This window comes from Bolinopsis microptera, chromosome 4, assembly GCF_026151205.1.
Source record: "Bolinopsis microptera isolate Bmic1 chromosome 4, MBARI_Bmic_1.0, whole genome shotgun sequence".
Lineage (NCBI taxonomy): Eukaryota > Metazoa > Ctenophora > Tentaculata > Lobata > Bolinopsidae > Bolinopsis > Bolinopsis microptera.
In genome coordinates, this window is record NC_087075.1 from 16041882 (window position 1) to 16053341 (window position 11460).

Below are 11460 nucleotides of genomic sequence, written 5' to 3' on the forward strand. Positions count from 1 at the left end.
AGTTTTGTGTTATAATTATATGATTTTTATGCGATATTTAAGTTACAGCTGCTCGCAATACATTATTGCTTAAAAATTGTTAAATATGCTCGCTATACGCTTAATTTTAGATACCGTATGTATATATACATATCAGCTCATAATACCAAATAACAATAATAAATAAATTAAAAGCATTGAAGAGGTCCAAAACCAATTCAAGCATGACACAAAGTTGAATACATTTTCATCGGAAGCTGCAAGCTTATTAACGTTTGATTCCGTACGTTCATGATCCGTTATTATGCATTCACCTTCAGGCGGTGTCGACGGATCATGCGAAAAGGGTTTTTGACAGGCTGTGCCCTTACCATAATTAAACTGAACCATTGCCTGATACGATGTAAACAAGAGTGTTGGATAGGTGAGCCGCGCAAGCGCTCGCGCATTTGTGTCGCTCTGACAAATAGCACTTGAATAATTTAGCTACCAAGACGTAAGTCGCGCGTTACGTAAAGTATTATTTTTCCCTTCGGATAAAGTGAACGTTACACCCGCGTGTAACCTGCTTTAATGTTTTGTGTGCATGTGTGGTGGAGTGAGTGTATAATGTAATGATTGAATGAATCTTTTTTCTTTTGTGGTGCATATATGATGTCAGTGACAGGTGTAAAATCTAAAATATATAAATATAAATGGGGGTCTTTTCATAGGAAAGTGTTGAAGTTTAAGTCCTGCCAGTTAATATTGTCAGGTTGGTGTTGAGCCTTCATGATAGAAAGCTTCAATCGGGATTTAATTGAACCTAGTGAACCTATTTTACCACGTGCATTTGACTGCTCAAGAAACCTATTCCATAAATTTGCCCCTTTATATGCGAAATTGTGAGATGAGTGTGGTGTCACAAATCTGTCATCTCTGAGCTCAGACTTCTTAAAGAGAGAATACATGGATATGGGCTGATGACTCTTCACTATCTTCATTGTTTCAGTAATGCATCTGTATCTATATATGTTATGTACTGTCATTAGTTCCTTAGATTGGAAAATAGGTTTTGTTGATTCTCTAGAGTGGAATTCTGCCCCAAGTATTTGGCAGCGATGTGGCCTTGCTTGTTTATCACCAGTCTTCCTCAAGCTGATACATATAGAACACGGTTTAATGTGAGGTATAGTTGATTCATTGGATATTTGACCTTTCTTGTTTATACTGCACTGGATTGGCCTGCTACGAGAACAAGTTTAAACTTGTCGCTAAATGCTTCCGAGTCCCCAAATAAGATTCGGACGCATTTCTTCTGTGCAAGGAATAGTGGTGAAAGCTTATTAATTGATACACCACCCCATACAGTTATACCGTATCCTAGATGAGATTCAAAAAGAGTGTGGTATATCTGTTTGTACAGCTGGCTGGGGAGGGAGTTTTTTATTCGATAAATACGGCCACATATGCTGTTTAATTTCTTAGTTAGTTTCTCGATATGAGGTGTCCAACTCAGTTTGTCATCAATAATTACACCTAGAAATTTCGTTTCAGTAACCTGTTTGATCGGGATCCCATCAATTTCTAGATTCAAGTCATTTTCAGTATTATCAATGGTCTTACGTTTAGTAGGCGAGAAGTACATGTAACAAGATTTTTTAACATTAATGTGCAGTAGGTTATGGCGCATATATTGGCACACAGAGTCGAGAATTTCATTCGCTATTTTGTATGCTTGTTCCTTAGTTTCAGCAGCTACAAAGATGTTTGTGTCATCTGCAAATAGTACAAATTTTCCTAATGTACTACATCTATAGATGTCATTTATATAGATAAGAAAAAGCAAGGGGCCCAAAACGGATCCTTGAGGTACGCCTAGTTTAACTGGGAGAGGCTCTGAGTTTTAATACTTTCAACACTACTATATAACAAATAATTTGAGGATGTCCAATATGTCCATGGCTTGCTAAAGTCAACTGCATCGGGGGTACTATGATGGTCCAGGGGGTGCTGAAACAGAAGACTGGCACTCTTAACCTGTTAAGAAGTTAAGTAGTTGTAGTGAATAATGTTTCTGTTTGGCAATGTATAACTCCATTCACACCACAATCCACAATTGGACAATTGGACAACCCTGATTAATGTGTAGATAGTGTTGAAAGAATTTTAAACTTTAAACTTGAACATCACTTCTGATAACTTTTGGGGCTGTGCTCCAAGAACAGGCTGACATATTATGTGGCCTATGGATTATATATGTAATGTATTCTGATTCAATGATAGGGCTTGCCAGTCCAACCACCTCATATTTTTCATACTCACTCACTCTTTTGTCCCATGTGTCGTAGTCCGTCAGTCTGTTCAATTTTTCAATCTTTTGAATCATTTTGACTAATCCCGTTTACACTTTCATTGTTGTAAACTGGATTTTTTCTTCCAATACAGAACATTCGAAACTGCTATCTGCTCTTCTTTCTTTTCAGGGAGTGTGCTGGTTGGACGTGAAGGTGCCCCCTGGTCTGTCTGGTACCCTCAACGCTTCTACGCCATGATTGATACATCCAACGACACTCACCCAGAAAAGTGTGAGAGTCCACAACCTGTTCCGGACCAGACTACTCCCGCTACGGTTCAGGACCAGACTACACCCACTATAAATATCATTGCCGATATTGATGAAGTACTGAACGACGTCGACAAAATACTTCATGAATCAGAGGAATCAGAGGAAAATAAAAACTGTAGCAGCCTTATTAGTTTCTTTTCAAATGGGTCTACCCCCTTCGACAACTTTTTGTTAACTCATTCGCAGAGCCTGCGCTCAGAGATAGATATCATCAAGCTTAACATTTCTAACCTTTTGAAAGTTGAAGTGAACAACTTTGGAATCATAACGCCATCTATGGTTAAGGGTTGTTCCTCTCTTAATAAAGTCACCCTGGCAGAGGGTCTCCTATCCTTGCTTGGCCTTGCTGAAAATGTTTGTGCTGTCGTTAGTGGCAAGAAATGTGACCACGACGTTAAGTCCCCGTCATACTTGTCAGCTCCCTCCAGCATTCCAATGGGTCATACTATCTCTGACGGAAGCTCTATACACAAGTCTTTAGAAGCCATCCAAATATCCATCAAAAGCTTGAAAGACAACGATAGCCATCTTAGGACTCTTGACTCCATCAACTCCAAGCTTGCTGAACTTAAACTTGATATTAACTGTTTCAAAAACAGTAGGTCTTCCAACGTGTCCACTCCTGACCTGACCTTACCTCCTTTTAACATAGGGTCACCAGCAGCCTGCGAATCAGACCATGAACAACTCCTACTGGATGCACAGAAGCCTTCAAGTGCAGACGAACCTAAGTCCAAGCACATTATGTCTTATGTACCAGAATTCATTGATACCACCTTGAACTCTGAGCTCTTAAATTTCCTTGATCAACAGAAAGATGCTTTTGACTGTAACTCAGAAAATGGGCATGGAGTTATAAGCTTTGGAGAACCATATGATTACCCTGGGGCAAAAGCTGCTAAGCCCAAATCAGAAGACCTCCCCGATGTTCTTGTTGAACTTGCCTCAAGAATAAAGAAGCATTGCCCTGGTACAGTTATTAATCAATGCTTGATCAACCGGTACAATGATGAGAGCAGCTTTCTCCCCAAACACTCGGACAACGAGAACTCGCTTGTGCATGACAGTTCTATTTTCACAGTATCCTTAGGAAGCCAGTGCTCGGTTAAGTTCTCAATGAAAGGCTCAACAAATGGGGAAGTCATTGAGACGATAGAGGGACGCAGTCTTTATATCATGAGCAAGCAGTCCCAGTTCCTCTGGGACCACAGAATAGATAAGAGCACTGAGAAGAGGGACATAAGATTCAGTATAACGTTCCGTTATGTTAGCAACAGCACCAATGCAACATTGATTATTGGTGACTCAAACACCCGGTTCCTCCGGTTTGGTGCAGGGAAAGGGACATTTGGTCACAAACTGCCTGGAAAAAGAGTTGAATGTTTCACAATAGATCAGTTAGACCCTGCTATTTGTGTAGGATACAAGAACGTTGTAGTACACTGTGGTGTAAATAATATTAAAAGGGGAGGGGGTGATGTTAAACATTGGGCTGATGAGCTGACGAAGAAGCTCAAGAATATTTGTGATTTGTGTCCATATTCTAAAGTTATAGTCTCACCCATCCTACCAACTAGGTCCTCCTGGCTGAATGACAGAGCCATGGAATTTAATAGTTTATTATTTGGTTACTGTAATACTAACACTAGGATAGGAACTTTAGATTTTGATAGTTTTGTCGATGAAGAGGGTCTACTGAACAAGCAGTTCTGTAGATACAAGAAGCCGGATGACCCAATCCACCTTGGATCAAACGGTATCTTTAAACTCTCCCGGGCAATTGCCCATAAGATCCTAGGTAGCCCCGTTGATGGGAGGTTGTCCAGTGCTGTTGCCAAGGCCCAAAATAGATTTTCCCCACGTCCCCGTAGATCTGTACTTCAGTCATGATAGTCAAACTAATATGCGAAATTTGCTGCTGCTGCAATAGACCTGTGCGTGCTGGACATCCATTCATAATTTGTCAGATGTGTGACAAAATAATGCACAAGAAATGCAAAACTGATGATAACATAGTCAAATTTCGAGATGGAACATACTGCAAAATATGCACTGATGCCAATGATATTGTTCGGTACAACCCTTTCTACCAAGCTCCCCACTTTGCAAACAATGGCCTCATTGATGATGAGCCAGTCAATTATATAGAATCTATCTACAATAGCTCAAAGGTTCTTGAAAATTGCAAAACATTCTCCATAAAAGAGTTGAATGCCACCATCCTACCTAAAAATTCAGTTAAATATTTGTCCAAATTATTTCTTAACATTGATGGAAATGCATCCAACTTTGACAACTTTGCAGTTGAGCTGTCTTGTATCGACCACAAATTCTCTGTTATCGGCCTTGCAGAAACAAACACCAATCCCGAAAATGGAGCCCTGTATCAGCTTAACGGATACTCCTCCTGTTACCAATCACGTTACTTTTGTCAAAAGAAAAACCAGTTCAAGAGTAAAGGGCCAGGAGTGTGTCTTTACCTGCACGATTCCCTTAACTTTAACAAGATTACTGGCTTATCTCTCTGTAATGAACACATAGAATCACTATTTGTATCTATCACTAGCTTGCAAGACCCAACTGTTGTAGGGGTTATCTACCGTCCCCCGAACGCATCACTTGAACTGTTCAACGAAGCATATGAACGTATTCTCTCAAAATTGAATGGCAAAAAAGTATACATTCTTGGTGATTTCAATGTCAACATTTTGAAAGACCCATCTCCATCAGAGGACAAATTCCAAGAAATAATATTCAACAACGGCTTCACACCAACCATATCAGTACCAACACACCAAATGCCTGGCTGTTCCAGGACTTGTATTGACAATATCCACACCAATGTAGTAGACCAATCCCTTATTTCTGGTGTGATATCTGATAATATCTCCCACCATCACCCTGTATTCACTCTTGTTGAGCTTCCCCCTAACTCTGTGCCTAAACCTGATTCACCAGACAAAATTACCATACACTACGACTATAGTAATGCTAACCTAGAGAAGCTCTGTCTTGAAATAGAAAACGATATAGATAGGTTCCAGCACAGCTGTGACACATTTGACTCTTTCATGCAGTTATTTCAAGAAAAGATAGATTTGTCTTGCAAACTTCTTACTCCTAGAACCACTAAACGCAACAGCATAACTAACCCTTGGATTACCCAGGGGCTAATTAATTCCATAGACAAGAAAGCTAGGTTGTATTTCGAATGGAAGAAGACTTGTACATTAAAACTACCTGACGGGGATCAAAACAAGCACATCTGCTACAAGGAATTCGACAAGTTTCTCAAAAACTCAATAAATATGGCAAAAGCTATGTGCTATACTAGAAAATTCGAGAAGTACAGCATGAACTCAAAAAAGACCTGGGAAGTTATCAATGAACTCCGTGGTAAGAATATGTCTAGATGTAAGGACGATTTTGTCATAGATGGCCAGAGAATTACTTGCAGACGAATAATTGCTAACAAATTTTGTGAATACTTTACATCTCTTGCAAGCAATCTCAATAGAAATGTATTGTCGAACAATAGTATTTCTCTGGAACCAGTAGAATCATTTGCTCAATTCATGTCTAATTCAGTGTCTGACTCCATATACCTAGAAGAAACTAATGAAGATGAGATTATCGAGGTCATCAGAGATTTTCAAAATGGCAAGGCAAGTGACATTCCTATAATCGTTGTAAAAAAATCGGCAAAGCTCATCGCTGGTACCTTGGCTAGGCTTTACAACATATGTATACAAAGTGGAACATTCCCAAGTATTTTTAAAACTGGTAAAGTTATTCCTATTTACAAGAAAGACAATAAGGAATGTATTGAAAATTATCGGCCTGTGTCAATATTACCTTTATTTGGAAAAATTTTCGAGAAGGTCATTTACAAACGGCTCTATAATTTCTTCACATCTAAAGGTGTACTAACAGACTCGCAGTTTGGATTTAGAAAAGGCCATTCTACCGCCCATGCTCTACACAAATCTATAGACTCTGTTACAAAGTCCCTGGCTAGCAATAAACATGTCCTAGGCATATTCATTGACTTGAGCAAAGCCTTTGACACCCTTGATCACAATATTCTTCTAAGCAAGCTAAATTCCTATGGTATTAGGGGCACAGCACTAACTTTACTAAAAAGCTACTTGACTAACAGAAAGCAGTATGTGATGTATAACGATGTACCATCAGAAACAATGGATGTGGAATTCGGGGTTCCTCAAGGGTCAATTCTAGGGCCATTACTCTTCCTACTGTATATGAACGATATAGTAAACTGTTTTTCAGACAGTGAAGTGAAATTTGTACTTTATGCTGATGACACTAATATCTTCATATCAGGACCGTCTAGAGAAACAACATACAAAAAAGCCAACTTAGTGCTTAAACATGTCTCGATTTATATGAAATGTAATCTACTTCATATCAACATGTCAAAATGCTGCTACATCCATTTTAAACCTGCCTCTGAATATGATGACACTTGTGCACGGACTAGACCATTTGCTACCCTGCTAGATGAATCTAGATCAATATTCATCAATGGTAAGGTTATCACTAAAGTCAAGGATACCAAATTTTTAGGTGTTGTTATAGATAGTAAGCTAAACTGGTCTGCCCACATGCACTACATCCGTAAAAAACTGAGGTCCATGACTGGTGCAATCTGTAGAATTCGGCACTCGATACCTGCTGAACTATATTTAAAAATATATAATGCTCTATTTGAATCACATCTAAGTTATGGTATAAGTGTTTGGGGAGTTGTCCTCAAAGAACGGTCAAATGATAGTCTTTTTATCACACAGAAGCACTGTATAAGAATCCTTTTTGGTGATCTCGACGCATATCTAGATAAACAATCAACATGTGCAAGAACTAGACCATATGGCATGCAAATACTAGGCCATAAACATTTTGAAAAGGAGCATACGAAACCCATTTTTAATAGGTTAAAAATTCTTACGGCTCAAAACTTGTACAAATATCACTGTATTTTAGAATTCTCTAAGATTATCAAGTACCACTGCCCATACTCCCTTTATGAGGCTATCAACATTTCAAACCGTGCAACGAGTCTAACAGTTATTCTTCTAAATAAATCAAATACCTTTTTGTTTAATGCAGCCAAGCTTTGGAACACTGTTCATAAAAAAATTTTAACTTCAAGCAATTGTCTAGAAACTTCCATTAACTTGATAAAATTGAGAACGAAAGCACTATTAATACAATCACAGGCTGCTGACTTAAAAGAGACTTGGACTCCAAACAATTTTAAGTTACAGTAATTTAATCTAATTGCAGCGGCACATAACATAATTTAAACTATTGCTATCATTATTGTACTACAGACTGAAAATATCTCAGATCTATTTTGGGCGTTTTTAACAACTTGTAGTTGTAATTCTTAAATATTAGATATTTATAACTTTTTAATCAGAGTGAATTAATAATTGATATTTGATAATTTATTTATTTGATAGTTTAGTCTGATATTGATATTAATATTGATTATATTGATATTGTTATTATTGAATGAAGCTAACACCAGACATAAATAATACTACTTCTATTAACAAAGGGACTTGGAGTATAAACGACCAATTTTGCATAATTGTCTTTCCAACCAAGAATTCAGGAGGCAAGGGTGGGTGCGTAAACTTTATGGTCTGCACTCTCAGATCCTGTATCACCCTGGATTCATTTCGACGTATTTTTGGTAAAAGTATACATATACTTTCTGGTCACTCTCTTGCTACTCCAAGTCCCCTAATATATATGGTCTAAAGTTTGCACTAGTTATATTTATAAAATATGTTTTTGTCTGCTTTAACTGATACTAAATAAAATTGTTGTTTTCTTGAAATTGTTGTTTTCTTGATTCTTCAATGCATGTAATGCATTGCGCTACCAAACCTACCAAAACGCGCGCCGAGTTGGACACTTGGACTCGTCGACGGTCTAATATTTGAAAATATTTTACAACATACAAGTTTCGCCCGTTAACTATTAATTATAGCTACAATAATTAAATTTGTAGCGCGATGCGTTACTGTGCCGCGCCGCGCACTAGCACTAAATCATGCTTCTCGCAACAACAGATCGGCAAAATGCGCTACAGTGCCGCACCGAGCTGCGATGAATTGACATTGTCAATTAAATTAACTATGTAATAAGCTATTAAATGATTTAGCTTTTAATATATGCTGCGCTGTAGTTTTGAATTTAAACCAAACTTTTCACTTTTATGCGTAGCTAGTGTTGCTGACCAAAAATTGTGTTTTCTTAATTTGTAAATTTTTGAGTATAAATTAATTTAATATTTTGTTTTATTATTATGACTCCGGAAAAGTCAATGCGGCACTCGGGTCTTTGGTATTGTTGTTGGTTTATTGTCCATTATCTACGTTCTGCTTTTGTAGTTTAAACAATAGTGAGTTCTAAATATACAGCTTTAAACCGATTAAGTATGAATGAATGAAATACCTGACAATCCTTACTCTTATAATCCAAAAGCATGAGTAACTCGTAGTGATGTATGATTTTTAGAAACTTTAAATTAATATTGGCGCTCACAGGTCCTCATGAATATGCGATTGCCGCATAAGGTTCTGTACAGCCTAAGTGCTAAGCATGCTCGTTAGAAAAACTATGAACAATGAACATAACATGCTAGCTTTCTTTATTTTTGTAAGTCGCGTCGGCTGACATCTTGGGTTGTACTGGATGTAACAAGTTTATTATCGGATGTCTATTTATATTTATTATGATATCATTATTCATTGTAATGGCAATAAAATTTAAATTTTGTTTTACTTAAATTTTGTTTTACTTAAATGCGCAGGGTAACTTCAAGCTTAAATTATTCACCTTACTGAGGCAGTCAACCAACGCGTGGCTTTATTTTTATGATATGATATGTTTTGATTGTTATTAATAAATACCAAAATTTAAATTTGTTTTCCTAAAATTTGTTTTCCTATATACAACCACCTTTGTGAAATGGTCATATTGACTTTAAATATTCAAACTTAATATGTTTTGATTGTGGTTATCAAAATCTTTGCTTTATTAGAGTAATGTTGAAGTTCCATTCATGTACCGCGATGCACTACTGGGCCGCGCCGCGCATCAAATAATTCTTCTCGCAACCACGAGATCGGCGAGATGCACAACTGGACCTTGCCGAGCTTTGAATGATTGACATCGTGAATCAAGAAATTCCAGTGTAAAGTGTATTTTCATGCTCGCAGTATTTCTACTGAAATGTCTTAATATCTATATATATAACATAGCCGAGTCTGCAGGGCCCCTTGTTATGTAATGCCACTGGAGTGTCGAACTTATTTTATTTCAGCTAAATATTTTCCAAAAGACCTTTTATATTGATATGCCCTCTTAGATTCCAGCCAGCTATTTTAAGATTTTAATCATAACGATTTGCCTCCGAAAGGCAGCGGTCACTACTTCATATCAAGTTCTTGATCCTTGTGTTACAGATTGTAGCCTCTTATCTAGGCTTATCTAGGCTGTAGAGAGAGATTTTCCAAGTCAAAGATTAGGATCCTGGGCTTAATTCTGCACCATTTTTTATTGAAATCTTTCAAATCGATCAATTACATACAAATTTACACAATGAATGAACAACATTAAATTTTCTCAAAAGTATAAGACTCCGATAAAATCAGATTTTCTAGGACAAAATGTATGTAATCAAAGGACCTGAGGGTCACCAGAACACAGATGTTGAGAGCAAAATGCACCTCCTGCACAAGTATGGGCCCACGAAAATCTTAAATTTTAAATAGAATTTCAAATAGAAACATACAAAAATATCAAAAGCAATCAAATCATATAATAAAGTGAAATCCATGATGTGATGACATGCACTAAAATGAGAAATGAGAAATACAGACAACAGGGATTTAAGCTCCTTATGAACAAAAACAATTTTAGTTTTCAGTCCTTCTAGTTTCCAAAAATCTACCGAGCTAGTGTTCTGGTGTGCACAAAAGCCCCTAAGCCCGTGCATTCCTTGCCCCCGCTAGCTGCCAGTCCTTGACAAACTTCCAATAGCAAAGATCAACTAGTCATTTACAAATTGAGCACTATACAATTTTAATTGTTTTAAATATTTGACTTTGTAAAATGAGCTAAAACATTGATTTATTAGTTTCATTGATTTATTAGTTTCATTGAACATATTGTTAGCTTTAGGTAAACTGCTTCACATCTCTGTCTCGAGGGAATATATTGAGATGGATCAGAAGAAGTATATTGAAAAGCTTTGTCCCATTGATATACCAGGTGGTGCCCTTAAAACCAGAGACCTCTCCAGTGATGAGAAGAATACTCTTAAGTCTAAGCTGGGCCAGATCCTTTGGGTATCCAACCACTCTAGGCCTGATGTGTCATTTCAGGTTTGTGTCACCAGCACAGGTATCAAAGATGCCACTGTGAAGGACTTTCATGACTGTAATCAGGTCATAGAAAGGCTAAAGAGAAAGCATGTCTGTATCAAACATCACTCACTTGGGAATCTGAAAAATCTGAAGTTTATCCTCTTTAGTGATGCCTCACACAAAAACCTCTACAATGGAGCTTCACAGGGTGGATATGTAGTGTTCATTAAGTCGGATGATAGCCAGTTTGCCACTCCTTTGATATGGTGCTCAAAGAAGTTAAAGCGAATTGTAAGAAGCACCTTGTTTGCAGAAACCTATGCACTCCTTGAAGCAATTGACTCCTGCATCTTCCTTCGCAGAATGACATCACAGCTACTCAACATTGAGGATATTAAAATTGAATGTTATGTTGATAGTCAAACTTTGTGTGATTCCATTGTTAGTAATAAACTGAATGAGGATAAG

The 11460-nt window shown here is 37.4% G+C and overlaps 1 protein-coding gene across 1 annotated transcript in view; it reads right to left on the reverse strand.

Annotated features, from left to right (window-relative positions):
* LOC134814153 (peroxiredoxin-6-like) overlaps positions 1-4848 on the reverse strand; it is a 37953-nt gene extending 33105 nt beyond the window's left edge. The window contains exon 1 of the mRNA XM_063822191.1: positions 4839-4848. The gene's annotated coding sequence lies outside the window, so the exon portion shown is untranslated. The remainder of the gene's footprint in view (positions 1-4838) is intronic.
* Positions 4849-11460: the final 6612 nt, after the last annotated feature.